Raw genomic sequence first — 19,822 nt, 5'->3', positions numbered from 1 at the left:
GTGAACAGTGCAAACCTTGATCAGGCTGCAAGGTAACCTGGCTCCCTGGCTGCATGGTTATTTTTTATATAAATACTGCAAGCAAAATAAGAAAATCTTTAGCCTCTAAAATAGCACATTTTATCTGATGGCTGAACCATATGTTCGGAGCCAGGGGCAATAAAAAAAGTCAATGTAGAAACAACCTGCTGGAGTTACTTCCCTCTTAATGAATAAACATATATATGTAGAACAAACATAGGGACGGGAGCCAGTCTAGCTGCAAGGATGTGTAGGCTGATCTTGGTCTGCACTAGCTGCAAAGGCACTATCACTTGCTGCCAGCAGGCTAACGGTTAAGGTTAATATGTGTATTTGTTGTTGGCCTTTGAAATTAGATAATATTACTAATATTGAATTCTTTAATTGTATCTGAGGTTAAATGATTATTCTTGTTTGATGTATCTTGTAGGAACTGTGATGACACTGAGGAAATATTCTACAATTTTCACCATGGTTACGGTTGAATAGGGATTCCCACATAGCAATTGCTGTACCGTGTAATGCCAGCATGTATGTTTTTCTAAGCAAGCCACAGTGTGTCTAGGTGGAAGCTGTGCATCTGGACAGGTAAGGCTTTTTTTTTTTAGAATATCATAACTTTGGATTGATTTTTTATGTTTACAATACAGATTCTCTAAAACAGTTTGATACTTTTTTCTCAGCTTGAGTGGCAACCACTAAAATTTAAAAACAATGCCTTTGTTATTGCCATTCTTTACTTCCTGCCAGTGTATCTGTAGGCATCCTGTGAAATTGTTATTATTACATTTAATAGTATAGAATTTTAAGCAGCCTTTAGGAACTTTGTGTCAACTTCCAGCAAAATCTTAAGCAAAAGTATCTTTATCTGTTTGGAAATTTTGACAAAGTCCTGCCTTATTATCACATAGCAATTTTAGTGAAGGTTTTTTATGGGACTTTGAAGCAGGTTTGTCACTTTCAGCTATTATTGTACTGGATGACATGTGATTTTGTTAAAATTTAATGTGAAAAAGGATAGGTTTATTTATCTTGGCTATAGCAATACATCGTAGGATTTTCTGTAAAATGCAAGGATTTTCAGAGTTACTGCCCTTGAATTACTAAATGATTAGAAAATTGTGTATGCACTTAATACAACTTTTGTATATTTTCTTTGATATTGGTCTTACTTATTTCTGCAAAAATTTAGGTCAAGATTGATAAAAATGCCAGTTTAGAGAAGTTACTTCAGAGTTATGTCCCTTGAATTTGTAAACAATATAACTCCAGAGCAGATCTCTAAGAGTTACTGCATTGATCAGCAGTGTTGATAAATTAATACAAAGAAGGATGTTCTAAAGTCCAAATTAATGTGCTATATGTAGTGACTAGCACTATGTTACTGAATGTACAGATATGATCTGGTTAGGTCTTGAGAATATAATCATGGAGAATTCCATCTTGGTAACTCCAGAAAGGTCTATATTATCTTTCACCAAGTACTGAATCCAAGCTTGCTTTGCTTAATCTACAAACTTTTATTTTTACCTTTTCTTTCATAAATGCTTCAAAAACATTTTTGCAGTCATTTATTTCTCTGACCTTTGACAAGGAACATTCAGTTGAGAAGGTGGCATTCCTCCCTTGCACTGTACACCTCCCTCCCTTGCACTGCACTTTGCATGTTTGCTGCTTTCTCAGTAGAAATTTCAAGTTGAAGTGTTGGAGAAATAAGTATGCCTAATTTATTGGGAGGGAAGATTTGTCTACTTTCTCATAATTATTTAAATTAAGTAAACAAGCAGAGTTTTAGTATGCGGTGTTTATCAATCCATTATCTGCAATCTGGAGGTATACTGGTGTCACTGGGCTCTAACCAGTAGTCCTTAGGGGAAGCGTCACACACTTAGCCACTAGGTCATCATCTGCCATTCATTTCATTTAAGATCATCATGAAAGTAATCTTACTTTCTCTTATTTAATGTAGAATGGACAAAATGGAAAGTTCCATAAAATTTATATATTTAATGCTCAAAACTGCCATTCAATGTTCTGGTTACTGGTTATTTGTAATTATAATGACAGAATAAGGCAAAGAGATAAATAAACTGGCTCCTCTTTCATTGTAAAATACCCACCATCAGTGCAGGTAAATGTATGACCGCATTAAGAAGTAAAGATTAAAAATTCCTAGCCATTGTGTTACAAATTGGAATACTGGAATTATATTTTTGTCCAAAATGGAAATTGTTTTCGTTATATTTTGGCTAGAATTAATGGCTCTGTTTTTCAAGATGGTTAATCATTATTCAGGCATTTTTATAATGAATCATTTAATAAATTCATGTCTGATCCAAATATACTGGCTGCTCTTTTTCAAATACTTGAATGATTAAGGCACTGACTATTCATTATTGTTAAATGTTTTTATGACTGATTAAGGCAGACAAAGAGATGTAGGAATATAACCAATTAAGCTTACCCTTTATTGTAACGGACTTTGTCATTAGGTACTGGCTACATTTTATAAGAATTAATTTTATAAGAATTAACTAAATGGTTACCCTTCATTGTTATTTACTTAAATTGTTAATAGGTACTGGCTACATTTTATAAGTATTAATGGTTACCATTTATTGTTACGGACTTTGTCATTAGGTACTGGCTACATTTTAAAAGAATTAATTTTATAAGAATTAACTAAATGGTTACCCTTCATTGTTATTTACTTAAATTGTTAATAGGTACTAGCTACATTTTATAAGTATTAATGGTTACCATGTTAAAATGTACTGGCAAGTCATTTTGTAAGTATTAACTTGATGGTTACCTTTCATTGTAACAAACTTTGTCATCAAGTACTGGCTACATTTATAAGTATTAACTTGGTGGTTACCCTTTATTGTTATAAACTTTGTCATTAAGTACTGGCTACATTTTATAAGAATTAACTTAATTATTATTGCAGAAATGTTTGGCTACTGAACTGCTATTATAGTATTATGCAGGTTGAGTTTCATGCTCATATTTCATGAAGTACATCTATTTTCAACCAATGGGTTCAATACTGGATGTATTTTTCATATTACATTAGTTAATCATAAACCACATAAAGAAAAGAAATATTTTAAGAAAAGTTACAACCACTGTAATGTTTTAGCAAGTAAATTCATATTTTTGAAGTGTCAAGACCGTTAGGAGGAAGGTGCCAGCCATTGCGTTAGGGAAGGTCACTGTGACAATGTTGACTGTAGTTGTTATATCATATCACCACATTAATTAAGTTAGAGCTGGTTAGGTTGAATAAAGCATATAATGTTAATAAATGCAGGCATTGATAATGTTCTAGATTAAATGCAGTAATCATAGTAGTGTTTAAGGAAAGATGCCTGCCAATATGCTTTATGCCCCACAATTAAATACAGTTTAAGATACTACCTTATCATTTACTTTGTCAACTCTTATAGATAGCCAGGCCGGTTTAAACAAAGTCAAGCGGAGGCCAGGTATTATAACTGACTACAATTAAGACTGAAAAGCTACGACATTCTACATTTAAAAATAATCTGATAGGGGTATGGTAGGATAAGACAAAGGCATACTGGCTAAAGGTTTCTAGAAACTACCATATCACTGCATCTTAAGAGTTGTATTTTTGGACTAAATTTCAGTGGATAGGGATGATAAGGTAGAATAAGGTGTTTTCCTGCCACTGTTAGTTTGAAAGAGTACTGTATGATAGTGTTTTAAGTCAGCCCTCAAAATAACAAGGTAATAGGTACTACCATATCATACAATGTGTGCATCAGTTGTAGCCAGGCCATTTACTTGGTTTAGTGAAAATCCACACATCAAAATCTGAGGGTTGCTGGTCATATCTTTTTTTTTTTGCATTTGTAGGACAATTTTTTTTTTTTTTTTGGCCATCAATTTTTTATTTGTATATGATTTCAGTGTTCTACCTGAACATTTGTTTAAGTCATAACTCACTAATCATAGTGTGTTTTTTGGAATTATTGAATGTCTTTGAGGGTGTATTAAGAATTCAAAAGTGAAGGTTACTATAAGTTTATATTTCTGATCAGCAGTATTATAAACAATGGGATTCATCCAAAACTTGTCCAGAATTATGATAATCATACATCACAGAATCTCAGGAGAACACTGAATTTCATTGCTAGGACTCTGGTACTGGTGATAAAAGCCAAGGAAAAACTGGCTTCTGGTTACAATTTAAACTGAACTACTTCTTGCATATTTGATAATTTCTTAATGATTAAATCCTGTAGCTGTTAGGGATATGGTAGAATAAGGCAAAGGTTCAATTCTGGCTACTGGTTTTGTATGAAAACTGCCATATCAACACATTGTAAGGGCAATGTAAAATTGGCCATCATGTATTTTTGGACAAAATTTCAGTGAATAGGGATGATATGGTAGAATGTAGGAAGATCATCAGCCATTCACTTCTTTTTGAAGCTGTATAATATAAAATATCTGCATTGCAAGATAAATAATGAACACATTGTTTTTGTCTTAGCATTACACCCATACTCTAATAGCTTTACCTATACATTTAGATAAAAGATGGGAGACCTGTTCTAAAGATCGATAAAGGGATAAAACTACTACTGTCGACTGAGTACTTCAACAGTATTTACTGGTACAGAAATTAGGCATCGGGTTAATGGCTGGATTCTCTTCTAAAATATTATTTTGAAAAAATAGAAGTCAATAATTGTCCATAATTTCATAGTTCAAAGGTTTTATTTATGATTATTAGTTATTATTTGTTTAGAATAATTCTACCATCAATGAAATCTTAACATTCTCTTTTGAATTAGGTATTACTAACTGACTCATTGATTTAAATTGTTGAAAGAACTGTGGGATGGAATCAAGTCTGTTTTACATAGAATAAAAGTCAATCTCTTTTCTACTTACTTGCTTTTACTGTCCTCATGGCTATTTGCTCAAAAGCAATTGTCGAGTTCTGTTGTCGGGGTGGTATTCAACCATGGTAGCTGTCCCATACTTCTCCCACAAATAGCTGTCCAGTTCTTCTAAGAGTGGAAACTCAGACCAGTTGGCTGTGGCCAAAACTGCTGCCTTGTAGAATTCAACCAAACCAGCTCTCTCTTGGCTGCTGAGGACGATATTCCACAAGCCAGCAAACCTCCATACACCTGCCCTTTGTTGTCCAATAAAGTCCTATATTTCTGTCCAAAGAAGCTGTTGAGACAACTTCAGAAGGAGGAATTCTACCAAGCCAGCTGTCCCATCCAGCTATTGCGGGAGGAATTCCACCAAACCCCCTAATGTCCTATACTTCTTTCCAACTTAGCTGTCGAGACAACTTCAAAAGGAGGAATTCTACCAAGCCAGCTGTCCCATTCAGCTATTGCAGGAGGAATTCTGCCAAGCTGTCTAATGTCCTATACTTGTAGCCAAGTAGGCTGTCAAAACAGCTTCTAAGGGTCCCAACCAACTGTTGAGGAGGAATTCCACTAAGCCATCTGTCCCAGCCAGCTATTGTGGGAGAAGAGCCATCTGTCCTGTACAATTATTTGGAAGGATTCTAGTAATCCGTCTGTCCAGTACAGCTATTGAGGAGGAATTCCACTAAGCCAGCTTGCCATTACTGTTGCCATGAGGATAGATGGGAGAAAATCATTTTGCTCAACTTGTGTTTAGATTTGATACTTCATGTAATATCAAGGGCCAATCAGAAAGGAATTTATTTTTTGTTTTCTAAGCTGGAGTTGTTAAAAGAAATTGAAATAATTACATGTTACTGAACAAAGTAAAATTTAAATTTAGAGTCAGTTAGTCAATACACTGAATTACTGTCTAGTTGTAGAAACACAACAAAAGAAGAACATTTTCATCAGCAGGTCGGTTTAGTACATATTTAGTCCTGCATAGTGATTGGCATAATAACTTAATTTAATGACAAGTGTTCTAGAAAAATATAGTCTTGTAGATACCAGGTCATCATTTCATTGTAACAGAAAAGATTGAGGTGTTTGTATAGTTTAAGGTAGTCCAGCAACCTGTTGCCTAAATGACAAATTTACTTAAAATCTTTGGGCCTGTAATCATTTTCATCATTTTCACAATGTGTATAATAGTGTATCAAAAATTGGTTGTACTGTGTCTTCAAATATAATATAATACAATAGAATGCATTTAAGCTTTTGTTTAGTTCAAAATTCTTCATGTGCTAGACACTGTTCCAAGATTTTTCCTCCACATACTGCCTGCACATCTGTTTAGGAATGGCAGCATTTTGGCAATTGAGTTTCTAGTTTTCCATTTCAAAGACAATCTTGATACTTATTGAAGGTTAAGTAAAAATATGTTTGGTTGTGGTCTTCCTACAGACATTTTTTTATTCATTATTTATGTGTGTTTGAGCTGTATGATTGTGTTGCTTATCATTCTGACTGCTGAGGAGATACTTCTGTGAGGTTTACTTATCTCCTGGACTGGACTGCGGACTGTACTGTTTTAAAGCCACTGTCAAACTTGACAGTCCAAAGACACTAGAGTACCACATCATTATTGCTCAGTTCTGTAACTGTAGCCAGTTCAGAGAAAATCCTAAGCTGATATCAGCTTAATTGAATGCTGTTTAAATTTAATTAGGAATATTGTGTATTTTTGGAGTAAATTTCAAGAAATAGGGATGGTAGGTACAATAAAGGAAAAGTATAGCTTAAGAATGTTTGTTAAAACAGAAATCTTTTGAAAAAAAAATCATTTATCATGAAGTGAATGTTAAATGAAAATAGTTACTAGAATAATGTTGTGCAATGTAATGCTTTTGTGCATTGAATGACTGTCAAATAATTACCTTGTATAATGCAGTGAAAGAAAGTGCAGTGAATGAATGTTAAATGAATTATATTGTAAAATTGTGCGAGTGAATAGCAAAATCAAAATGTTTAAAGTAAATTGTATTTTAAAACACAATGACCAGACAGTAGAACTAATGATTTTGTAAAGCAGTGGCAGAGTTAGGTTATTCTGTTAAAGAGACAGTGGCATGGCATATTAGTAATTTTTTGTTTTGTAAAGTGGTAAGAACTTTTGAGTTTATTTAATTTATAAAAGGGTAAAGTTGCAAGTTGCAAAGATAAAGTTGATTTAATTTTTGTATCACTCTGGCAAGGTATTTTTAAGTGGATTTAATTTCTATGAGAGTTTTCAAATTACAGTGGAAAATGCACAAAACTAGAGTAAGTTTGCATTTTTATCTTTCAGTAGAATGCCACTCAAAGGTAAAATAGGATTTAGTACTATTCAAGTAAATCAGTGGCAAAAACCTTGTATTTCATATAGTATAGAATGGTTGTACAGTAGCCAATTTTTTCTGCAGTGAAGTGAAAGTTTGTTTACTCTGTTGAGCTGATTTCAAGTCACTCACATAATCAGCCTCTGTTTTACTACAAAGTAAGTTTTTTTTTATTGAGATACAAGTTAAAGCATAGAAAAGTACATTTTGAAAAAAAAAATATGTAGCCAGTATCAGCTTTAGCATTTATCTTTCAAACTTTGATTTTTCAAAATATTGGCAAAGTAGCAAATAGCTGGTTAGCTGTTTTTTTATTCATTATAATATTGGTTTTGCATCTGATGAAGCTTTGCTAGCTTTCATTTTTGCTAAGTTTTCTTATAATTAGTCATCTTTGCAGTTTTTGTTCCGTTGAAGGTTAAAATGTAGGAAGCTGAAATGATAGCAGTGCATGATGTAGTGCCAGTAGATTTAAGATAGTCATGAGTTTGCTACACCTTGGAGATTTTTTATGCATTCAATTTTGTTATGGTCTTTTAGATTTAGCAGTAAATTATTATAGTTAACTTTGGTAAATAAATTTCTTATATGATAGGTTTCCATTGGTGCTGTTTTCTGGCTGTGGCCAAGTTTTTTTCCCCTTTTTTACTGATGTCGAGGCCTGACAGATCCCTTTACTGTTGATCCACACAGCTATCGATGCCATTTAGGATCCTGGTGACAATATATCCGCAGCGTGGAGTCGTGTTGGAGATACTGGTCTACAATATTGGGCCAGCAGTGTTTAGATGAAGGTTTCTCCAGTGTTGAGAGAGATGGGAATTGGAAATTGTCAGGTTCTTTTCGCCTTCCATTTTCAGCATTTGTTTCTTTTCCATATTTTAAGGTCCGTCTCACAGTCTGTGATAAATTCTTTGATCCTTTTGACTGCCAATCAAGACTACTAACGGTACCATTGAAGGATTCTGGTGACAATATATCCGCAAAATGGGGTCGTTTGGGAGTAACAGATCTACATTTCTGGGCCAGCGGTTTGCTAGACTACTGTTGTTCCTGTGTTGAGAGAGGTGGACTCAAGGATTTTCAAGATTTTCTCTGTACTAGGTCTTAATCTGCCAGCAATTGCTGATGTCTGTTTAACTTGTTTGCAATATAGACTGGACAGAACTTCTTTTTCAAGGACTTTTCAAAATGTATTTTTCCTTACCAGAATAGGCAAAATATGACAGAATAGTTTTGTAAGCCATCTGAATTTTTACCAAGTACTGTCTAATATTTTTTCAATTTTTTTTGTATTCAATCTAATTTCTTTTAAGACATGTTATAAAGTAAGCGCTTATAAGTTTATTGGACATAAGGCCTTGGTGTAGCTGCTCATGCAGAACAAGTTCACATGCACTTTCATAATTTTAAAAATACTTATTACCAAGGGTTAATTTTTGTTTTACTCTCCACTTGAATATAATTCTTTATACCGACATAATAGGTCAAACAGTTTAGATCAATGAAATGGTCAAAATTGTGACAGTTAATAGCATCTATTCAATAATTAAAAGAATTTTCTTTGAAGTAAGCTTTTGTTTCTTTATTATTAATAGCCAGTTCCTAACAGTGTCTCTATTTGCCAATTCTGTGAAATTTGATATTTTCTCTATTTAAATATAAAACTTTTGACAGTATCTCTTGAGAACTTGATATCTACTAGATTCAAATATTTTAGGCCATTGTGTCTTCCATTCTTTTGGCAGCTTTTTCTTTATTTTTATTAATAATTTCAGGATGAGAGAGGTTGTATTCCAATGGCTGTAAGCATGAAATCACCTGGTCTTGTGCAGAAGACATCTATGAATTGATCAACCAGATGTATACCTCTAATTTAAAGTGAGTATTTTGTTACAGAACTTATGTAGACAGGGTTTAGCTAAATTAATCGTCCGACTCACAGACACATGGCTGTCACCTTATTTTACTGTATAACTGTTACACGAACAAATAGGAAATATTTCTTGGCAAAAAGGCTCATGCAGCAAGCTAAATTGGCAATATGGAAATAAAATGAATCTGTTGTCTTCTCTGTAGCAGAATCACTGTTGTATTGCCCTTTAGACTAGCTGTCTTTGCACTAGACTCTGGATATGGTATAGGAGAAAAATCCAGTGTGTTGCCCTTTCACTGTTGAAGAAATTAAGACCAACTAGAGCTGCTTTTGAGAAAAGCACAAATCTCCCACAACTGCCTTATCCTTTAGTGATTCAAAGTGGTGTTGTTGGTTTGGATGAATGGTTCTGATCAGTAATGTATTGGGAGTTCTAGATAGTTTGGATGAGTGGTTCCTATCACAGGACCGTAGGAAGCATTTTCAGTTAGGATGGATGTGGGTGGAGGCACACTATGAAAATCAGCTAAAACTGACTCCCTGTCAAAAAATTGCTAAGATTATTACCATAATAGGTCATATTATTGCTCCCCCTGTTCCTACGGCCCTGTATCATTAATGTCTAGTTTGTCTGGATGGATCAGACAAATGGTTCCCATCAGTAATTCAAGGGCCATAATTCAAAAGTGCCTGGGTGGATTTGGCTAGTTATTGAAATCGGTTGAGGTCTTATGGTCAAACACATTTTGTTCAAGTTTGGTGAAAATCATGTGAAAAATGTTTAACTTAGAGTGCGGACAAGATTTGTGACAGACACACACGTACTGGAGTAAAACAATATGTCTAACACCACAGTGTGGTGGGAGACATAATTATGAAATAACTTTAGGGGAGTGGTGTTCTAGACGATAAGGTGTCGGCCACACAATCCAGGGGTCGTACGGGTTCGAGCCCCACTGGGGTCAAGACCATGACTTCTCATATGACAACAGTACTGGTTTTTCCAGGAAGCAGACTCGAGAGTGGTTCCAATAAGCTTGAAGTTTTCATTACAATCGAGCTAAAACAAATTATGAAATAATTAGTAGAACAGGACATTTTACCAAATAAGTGTTTTCATCAGGTTCAGAGCTCTGTGTTCTTATCAATGATTCATGTATTTTACCCGATTCCACCATTGTTCTATACTAGAAGTAGATGACAACCGATATTTTGCTTTTAATAGGAATAACTACAGTATTCCCTGGCATGCCTTAATCTCTTTAAGGTATAGGTCCATGTTTCGGAGAAAAAAGTTCGAACGTCATCAAATCATAGAAAGAAAGCATTGTTTTACTTGAAAATTTAATAGCGTATAAAACATTTATATTATTCTACAAAACCTTTGTCAATTTACTGATATATGTATTGAATTCCGGAAAGGGACTGCATGAAGGGGCCACACTTCTGGACAGTTCAGCGCCTTTAAAAACTCACCATTTTTTAAAAGCTGTTACACGTCTTCGTTTTGATGCATTTGGAACATCGTGCGAGTGTTTAAACTTTAAATAACTAGGTAAAACATCGTTTTTGACAATTGTTTACATTTATTTCTTTACAAATGGCATTCTTATTTAAAGGGGGACAACTCATTAAGAATATTTTAAGTATCCAACTCTGTGGGACAGAACAGTAAAACATGTATTGGACAGATAAGTTGTGTGTCAAGATGCTTTTCATTCGTTAAAAAAATCTGTTGTTTTGTGATATACTGCTAAACCTTAAGTTAACCTTTAGACTACTGGTGGCAAGTGGTTTTGCCTTTGCGACCACTGCAGACCAAGATCAGCCTGCACGTCTCACTATTGTCAGTAAATTTTCAGTGAAGATTGAGTAAGATTTGGTACTGCCCAAACTGAATGATGAACCGATGAACCAGTCCATTTTTGTCGAGCCCGCTTGCGGTCAGCTATATATATTCGCCACTTTCAGTGCATGTGTCTGTCTGCACATCCATCCGATTTTGTCTGAACCATAACGTGGACATGCATGGACAAATCTTGTTATGTCTCCCACAACACAGTGGTGTGGGAGACATATTGATTTACTCCAGTCTGTGTGTCTGTCACAAAGCTTGCCCGCACTCTTAAGTGAAACATTTCTCATTCTATCTTCACCAAACTTCAACAAAATGTGTCTGCCAATAAGTGCTCGGCCAAGTTCGATAACTAGCCAAATCGGCCTAGGCTCTTCGGAATTATGGTCCTTGAATTACCAAAAACACTAAGATTTCTTGCGCAGCTTTACCCCCAAACCGACACCTATACTACTAGTAGTATAGGCGTCCTTTTGGTGTCAAGAAAGCGCATGCACATGTGGATTAAGTAAACAGTATATAAAGACTGACTTACTATTTAGATGATTAGGCAGTTGTGGGAGACATGCACTTTTCTCAAAAGCATCTCTAGTTTATATTTGGCATGAATGTTTACCTCAGTGAGGTGTGTCATTGCAAACCCCATGTTCCTATCTAAAAGGTTATGGTTACAGGTGGAGGTCAAAAGTCAAATTGAAATTTGTCTGAAACTCTTTTTTTTTCTTGCATGGGGGAATTTTGATGTAACTTGGCAAGAATGTTAACCATTATGAGATGGAGAGTCATGTGCAAGAACCAGGTCCCTAGGTCCAAGGTCAAGGTTACACTTGACAGCCAGCTGGCTCGACATTCTGCCCAAGGGCATACTTGTAGATATTTAGCAGGGTAAATGTTAAGCACAGTATCAAAATGTAAGAGTGGAATCTTGAAGCATTGAGGATAGCTAACACAACCAGAACCTCACACAGTAAAACAGTTCATTTGCAAGTTAGGCAGTGTAACAAGAAACCTCAGACAAATACTCATTTCGTAGTGTTAGATCCTTATTAGAAATGTACGTTTTATTACATTTTATGAAAATTCGTGATTTTTCCCAATTAATAATTATGAAAGTATTCAAAAAGTGGACTTATTGCTTTTGATTTAAATGTAATTTCTAAGTTTAAATTTGTGTTTCATGGTTTTGATATATTTCAACACTCTTAACCAACAGGCAAGTTTTAAAACAGTATATAGCTTTGGAATTCATTTATTTCCGATATATCCTGATTGTGCAGCAAAGATAAGTAAAGGGAGGTATTAAGAATGTTACAAACTGAATTTTTCATGAGCCTTGGCTAGATATATATGTGTTAAATTAATGTAAATATTTGACAAACATAATACAGATGTTTTCATATTCATGTGAAGTATCTTTACTAAATTCATGCACATGCTAAAGTAACTATCCTGGTTTCTAGGATAGAAAAAGCAAATTTGAATAAAGCAGTCTGAAAACAGCTAAATCCTATGCCACTGTTGTGGATAGTGAAAGGGTAAACTTTTGAACTTGAGCTGTGACCTTGACATTGAGCAGAAAAAGACGTTAAACCCGAACACACACAAACACACATGAATTTTGCACATCATATAGATGAGGTGATTATTTGACCAAAGTTTGATGAAAATGCTAGATTAGGAGATACAGAGTGAACACAAAAATGGAAGGCTCAAACCTTTGACCCTAAGTTGTGACCTTGCCGTTCAGCCGGCATGGCTGACACATAAGTTCTTCACATCCTCTGGATGAGGTAATCATTTGACCAAAGTTTTATAAAATTCCTTCAAGGGGTTTATGAGATTAGAGCAAACACGAAATGGAAGGCTCTAACTATTGACCTTGATTTGTGACCTTAAAATTCCTTAACAAGGCTTATTCATGACTTATGAGTTCTGCACATCGTCTTGGATAGGTGATCATTTGACCCAGGTTTCATACGAATCCTTCAAGGGGATTAGGAGATACAGAGTGGACACAAAATGGAAGGCTAAACATTTTGACCGTGAGTTGTGACCTTGACCTTGAGTCACCATGGCTGATTCATAAGTTCTGCACATCATCTTGATGAGATGATCATTTAACCCAAATTTGATGAAAATCCTTCAAGGGGTTTAGGAGATTCAGAGCAGACACAAAATGGAAGGCTCAAACCTTTTACCCCAAGTTGTGACCTTGACCTTGAACTGGCATGGCTGACTTATGGGTTCTGCACATAGTCTTGATGAGGTGATCATTTAACCAAGTTTTATAAAATGCCTTCAAGGGGTTTAGGAGATACAGAGCGGACACAAAATTGAAGGTTTAAACCTTTGACCTTGACCTAGAGCTGACTCATGAGTTCTGCACATTTTCTTGATGGGTTGATCATTTGATCCAAGTTTCATGAAAATTCTTCAAGGGATTTAGGAAATATGAAGCCGACATGAAAGTGTTACAGAAGGATGGATGAAGACGATTCCTTTAACCCCCTACCACTTGTGGCGGGAGATTAAAAATACCTACAGTAGAATTCTGACATGTATTAGGCAGTCAGTGAACACATACATAAGTGTTAATGATCATTAATTTTGTTTAACTTTTGACCAAATCCAATACCTGATTAGAATCTGATGAAAATTACAGCTCCTGAAAATCCCCATGGTTGTGGGTGGTGCAGATAAAATGTGAGCCAGGAAGTACATCTGTAAAAGCCCAGACATTCCATATGTAGGAATATCTTCATTCTTCGAGTATAATTATGTATATGAGAATTTTCTCCAAATCTGTTTATCTTAAACATCTTTTTAACCCTTACCCTGCTAAATTTGTATAATGAACTTGTCCATCTTTCAATTTGGACAGAACCATTAACTGTTATAAGGGGTGCTTACAGAAAAGATACTGACTGAAGGGCAAACAGAGCAGATCTTGATCAGACTGCACAGATGTGCAGACTGATCAAGATCTACATTGGTCGCAAAGGCAGAATCAGACCTGTCTAGCATGTTAAGGGTTAGTTATATATATGAGCCACACCATGAGAAAACCAACATAGTGCATTTGCCACCAGCATTGATCCAGACGAGCCTGTGTATCTGCGCAGTCTGGTCAGGATCAGTGCTGTTTGCTAATGGATAGGCTTTGAAAGCGAACAGCATGGATCCTGACCAGACTGCATGGATGCGCAGGCTGGTCTGGATCCATGCTGATCGCAAACGCACTATGTTGGTTTTCTCATGGTGCAGCTAACTACACAGAAATGCTTTAAAAAAGCATGTGTTGTTCTGAATAATTCCTGTTTGAAGCACTTGTTACAATAGATCTAGCACTATTTGTAATTCTGTCACAGGTCAAATTTCATAAAAGATGAAATAACAATCACATTTGTGCATTTGTAAAGAGGCCCAACAGTGAAAATGAAGATCACAATTTGACACAAAAGATGTTGACTTCCATGTGATACATGGAGAGATTAGCACAATCAGATAGTGAAAAATAACTTCTTGTAATTGCTAATTCCTGTTTAATAGTTTTAAGGTGTATGCAGCCTATCTTCATGAATATTAACTTCAAACTTTAGGTGTTAATCAAAAAGCTGTGTTTTGTTATTCTTTTTGAGAATGAAGGTAGAATTACAGGAAATATTACAATGCTGAACAAAAAATAACATACTTTAAAACATGTAAAACAGTGATGGTAACTTATAATTTTATAATATTTCATAACAGGTCTGTACAAGAGAACTATATGAGGATGATAGCCAAGAAATACTGCATTCAGCACGTCATATCAATCCAACTGAAGGACAAAGTATCCATTGATGTAGGTAAGTTAAGCAGAAAATAACTAGTTTTACCTCACTGACAAATTTGTTTCAAGAGCTAAAGCTATTCATGTGGAGTCAGCCAGTCAGCTTCATGTTTAGTCTGTGAACAACTCTAAGCAAGCTCATGCCTCATTTATTACTCTTCACAAAGGAATGAAAGCTGAAATTGTTTGTCCTCCACCTCTGATATATGTGGGAAAGTTGGCAGTTACTTGCGGAGAAAAGGTTTATTATCCAGGAACACTGGTTAAATTAACTGCCTGCCACTATATAACTGAAATACTGTTGAAAAGTGGCATTAAACCCAAAACAAATAAATAGAATAAATAAATAAAGTTTGCTAGTTATACCCCAACAAAACAAAGTTTGGGTATATAGGAGTGAGCTTGGTGGTCTTTCAGTCTGTTGGTTTTCATGGTTTCTGGATGATAACTCTTGAAAGACTTGACCGATTTAAATAATTTTTTGTACATGGGTGTAACATCAGAAAATACAGGTCACGTTTGAATTTTGGGCCAGTAGGTCAAAGGTTAAGGTCACAGTGACCCTGAACAGTTAAACGGTTTCTGGATGGTAACTCTTGATAGACTTGACCGATTTAAATGAATTTTGGTGCACAGGTGTAACATTATGAAAAACAGGTCATGTTCTACTTTGAGGTCAGTAGATCAAAGGTCAAGGTCACAGTGACTCGGAACAGTTAAATGGTTTCCGTATGATAACTTGAGAACAGGATCATACATTTTTGTACACAGGTGTAACATGATTGAATACTGGTCAAGTTCGACTTTGAAGCTAGTAGGTCAAAGGTCAAGGTCACAATAACACAAAACAGTTAAACTGTTTCCGGATGATAACTTGAGAACGCTTGAGCCTAGGATCATGAAAATTTATAGGGAGCTTAGTTATGACCAGTAAATTACACCTAATGATTTTGAGGTCAGTAGGTCAAAGGTCAAGGTCACAGTGAACCGGAACATTTAAACTGTTTTCGGACAATATCTTCAGAACGCTTGGGACTAAGATCATGAAACTTAATAGTGAGGTTGGTCATGACCAGCAGATGACCTGTATTGATTTTGAGCTCCAAAGGTCAAAGGTCAGAGTGACCCGGAACATTTAAACCTTTTTTTGATAACGCTTGGGCCGAGGATCTTGAAACTTCATAGGCAGATTGACCATGACCAGCAGATGACCTCTGTTGATTTTGAGGTCAGTAGGTAAAAGGTCAAGCAAGTTCAGCTTTGACATTGGCTTAGCTCTGTGACAAGGCCATATTGTGGGGGTATAATTCGTCACTCCTGTGACAACTTAAGTTTCTGCTATAAAGCTAAAGGGTTTAATGTATGGAAATGCTGGTATACATGTCTGTACCTCAAAAAATCAGCCCGCCTGCTTAGCTCAGTAGGGAAAGTACAGATCTACGGGTCACGGGGAATGTCAGTTTGGTCCTCGGGCGAGACCCTTGTTCTGTGACAAGTTGATAAAAAACATAATGTCTGAAATCATTTGTCCTCCACCTCTGATTTATGTGGGGAAGTTGGTAGTTACTTGCGGAGATTAGGTTTGTACTGGTACAGAATCATGGAACACTGGTTAGGTTAAATGCCCACAGCTACATAACTGAATGTTGAAAAACGGCGTTAAACCCAAAACAAATAAACAAATCCTCCAACAATCTGCCACCTGCCCACTTCCAAACCTCCTTTCACCCAGAAGCAAATAATTTCCTCCTTTATTCCATTAGGTCTAGAAAATGTTCTGGGATCCAATCATAGCAATCCCCACTTCAGATCCATATCTTCCTAACTGCTTGGAAGTTTTTCACAAAACTAACATCAGTTTTTTACCTCATTAAGACAACGTGCAGAACGCATAACCCGTTTCACATGTCAAAGATCTAGGTCACAGTTAAAGGTAAAAGGTCAAGTTGCTTAAAACTCATGTCTGCTCCTTATCTTTTAAACTGTTGGCAAGATTTTCATAAAAGTAGCATTAGTTACTTGTCCCATCAAGATATCTTGCAGAGCACGCAACAAAGGTTACCAATTCCAAGGTCAAGGTCACATAGGTCGTAAGATCATATATGTTAAACTTGTGTCCAATCAGTATTTTCAAACCACTAGAATAAACTTCATAAAGGTAGCATCAGTTGTTTACATCATGCAAAGGCTTAAGCCATAATCCAGGTTACCAGGTGAAGATCTCATTTGAAGGTCAAAGGTCATGATTTCACTTTCTCTGTATCTGTAGTTATGTCTGAGTGTTTAAAATTTAAAGTGATAGCTCCAGTTTGAAATCTACTTGTCAGTATAGAAACTTTACACCTGAAATGCTGTTTCTTCAGGTAAAGAAGTATTTTGGGTGTATTGCTTATTCCAGTGATAGCTCTAGTGTCCTATACATGTGTATTATTCACTGTCGAGCTAAGAACTGTTGTTTCTCTTACTGATTAATATTGTTGCATTATTTCAGTTGCATCTTAGCAAAGAAGTTAACTTGGATCTGCTTCACAGGGAGTCATTGATGATCAACTAAGTAGTAGGATACAGTTTTCTGATCAGATGAAATCGCTTTATCTTATCTGGCTGGAATTTAAAGAGCTGAGACTACCATCAGGAAAATCTACCATGTAATAACACTAACCCAGAACATTGCTACTGAGTCTACCACACAATATGCTGACTAGGAAATTGCTATTGAGTCTACCACACAGTAATGCTGACTAGGAAATGGCTAATGAGTCTACCACACAGTAACATGAACCCAGAGCATTGCTACTATGTCTTCCATATAGCAACACTAACTCGGAACATTGCTACTGAGTCTACCACACCGTAACACTGACCAAGAACATTGCTACTGAGTCTACCACACAGTAACTTGCTACTGAATCTGCCACACAGTAATGTGGACAAGGACATTGCTATTATGAGTTTCCATGCAGTAACACTGACTTGAGTAGTCCACACAGGAAAAACACACAGTAACATTGACTTAGGATGTTGCTACCGAGTATTCCACACTGTAAAACTGACCCCAAAGTTTAGCTTTTCTATGGAAAATTCAGACAGATAACTGAAGTTACCTGTCAATAGTTGTAATAAAATCGTTATTATCAGTTTATGTTAACACTCCTGATACTGAAGGCTGGACTCTGCAGAACACTGCGGAGATAAACATGCAACTCGCTGTGTGACATTAGTGCAAAAAAATTTTAAATGTGACCGTGATATATAGACATTAAAATTATTTTAAGTAACATTCAAGTAATGGTCAAAGGTGGTAGTGAAAACTCACTGAATGTGACATCAAAGTTTAGATGACTGAGAAAGAAAGACAGTTATACCTACTGGTAAAAATCTATAAGATTAGATATTAAAATAATGTTTAAAAGTGACAGTAGATACAGTAAAATGTGAATAATATGTGTTTTGATTGATAATGTCAAATAATAAAGGGTAACTCATTGTTCAAGTGTATTTATATCATTTCGTTGAAACAGTTATCTAAAGAAACAAACTGGACCAACCATTTTGATCATTTTTGGATAGGTTAGTAGTTGCATAATTTTCCCACAAGAGACCAAAAAATCTCTGCAATCTCCCTTAGTCACATTCACATGTATGCTGGCATTCATACTGTACAATATACTCCGTCTACAGAATGTTTAAGCTTGAATAAGAAGAGTTATCCTACTCCCCACAGCGTCGGTGTCACACTAAGTTTTTCATACCACACTGATTCTACCTTAACTCGTCAAATTAGGAGGTAAAAAATAGTTTAAAAACACGAATCTTCAAACGGTTTTTGAGCGTTTTTATTTGATGAACCAATGTTTTCAACAGTCAACATTCTGAAGTCACTAGTGGACCAAAACTGGCCCTAGATTTTGTACCAGTATATAAGAAATAAACACCCAGATACAGTGTAAGATATGTTATATTGAATGATACACATTTCCCAAAGGCCAAAATTTTGTTTTTCGTGTTTTTCAAAAGAAAGTTTTATAAGAAATGGCATAATTAACAATTCTATAAGAAAAAATGTAATAAAAGTAAAATATTTCATATTTGACAGATCTGATTGATGGAATTTTCAAAACTTTCTACTTTCAATTTCTAAAAGTTTTAATGTTTTTAAGAAAAAAACATCAATCCAATGATTTTATATCAAAATCAATCAAGACTGTGCATCCATTTATTGCAATGCATATCTTGAAAGTAAATTTTGTAACTCCTCTGCAAACCTTGCAAATCTGATATAACATGACTGTCCCTAGCATATCGTATCTTATGCTTTATGCAATATGTTTCTTAAAATGTTTAAAGATAACTATTAATGTCTAATACGAAAAAAAAAACATAGTCCAAAACCATTTATATAAAGTCAAATATTACTGGTTACAGCTTTTCTCTCATTTGTTTGAAATATTTATACATCTATCACCTTCAGTGATGCACACAAAAGCAAGAAAAAACATGAACAATTTATTCAGAATTACATATTACATGTTCAGCGATTATACTTTTAAAAACGATATGAGCCACGCCATGAGAAAACCAACATAGTGGCTTTGCGACCAGCATGGATCCAGACCAGCCTGTGCATCCGCGCAGTCTGGTCAGGATCCATGCTGTTCGCTAACAGTTTCGCCAATTCCAATAGGCTTTAAAAGCGAACAGCATGGAGCCTGACCAGACTGCGCGGATGCGCAGGCTGGTCTGGATCCATGCTGGTCGCAAACACACTATGTTGGTTTACTCATGGCACGGCTCATATGTAAGTAATGTTTTTCCAACTATTTTTAAAAATACATCAACATTATCTCATTCATATATAGTTTCTTAAGAAAATCTAAATATGATGGTTTACATACAATTTATTAAAAGTTTTAGGTTCATATAAAGTTAATATAGATCTTTAAAGCATAGAACATCAAATTT

The 19,822-nt window shown here is 35.4% G+C and overlaps 1 long non-coding RNA gene across 1 annotated transcript in view; it reads left to right on the top strand.

The window, feature by feature from the left end:
* The window catches only part of LOC123549999 (uncharacterized), a 38,500-nt gene extending 20,153 nt beyond the window's left edge, over window positions 1–18,347 (top strand). The window contains exons 5-8 of the long non-coding RNA XR_008365986.1: window positions 452–609; window positions 9,079–9,181; window positions 14,779–14,876; window positions 17,352–18,347. This is a non-coding gene — a long non-coding RNA (uncharacterized LOC123549999). The remainder of the gene's footprint in view (window positions 1–451; window positions 610–9,078; window positions 9,182–14,778; window positions 14,877–17,351) is intronic.
* The last annotated feature ends 1,475 nt before the right edge of the window (window positions 18,348–19,822 follow it).

This window comes from Mercenaria mercenaria, chromosome 11, assembly GCF_021730395.1.
Source record: "Mercenaria mercenaria strain notata chromosome 11, MADL_Memer_1, whole genome shotgun sequence".
Lineage (NCBI taxonomy): Eukaryota > Metazoa > Mollusca > Bivalvia > Venerida > Veneridae > Mercenaria > Mercenaria mercenaria.
This window is presented reverse-complemented; position numbering and strand designations above follow the sequence as displayed.